The sequence below is a fragment of the Ceratotherium simum genome, chromosome 1 (assembly GCF_057802395.1).
Source record: "Ceratotherium simum simum isolate JZ-2026a chromosome 1, ASM5780239v1, whole genome shotgun sequence".
Lineage (NCBI taxonomy): Eukaryota > Metazoa > Chordata > Mammalia > Perissodactyla > Rhinocerotidae > Ceratotherium > Ceratotherium simum.
In genome coordinates, this window is record NC_141900.1 from 90,853,196 (window position 1) to 90,853,648 (window position 453).

Genomic DNA, 453 nt, shown 5'->3' on the forward strand with positions numbered 1-453 from the left:
GGACGGAGGGGCGGGGCCTGGGCCGCGGGGGCGGGGCCGGGCGCGGGCGCCGGGTACGTCACGCCTCACTCGGCCTGCCAGCTCGCACGCACGGGCGCCGCGCGCCTGAGGCCCCGCCCCTGTCCCGCCCTTGGCCCCGCCCGCCTGTTTCGTCATCAGCACCCTCCCGGGGGAGCGACTGGAGGACGCGCTGCTTGCGCGAGTTTCCGGGGGGCGCTGGCGGCGGCTGCCGTCCAACTCGAGGCGTGGGCGTTGGAGAACATCCCGGATAGTCACGAGGCGGGCTGGGGCTGAGGTGCCCTGCTCATTGGCGTTACATCGCGGAATCCTCTGTGCCCTGCCCTCCTTTTACAAATGGGGGAAACCGGAGTCCTAACGAGCGGAGTGACCTGTGGGAAGTCCCACAACCAAGTGTGTCGTCAGAGCTCTAACTCCCCCCAAACCCCTGCTCTC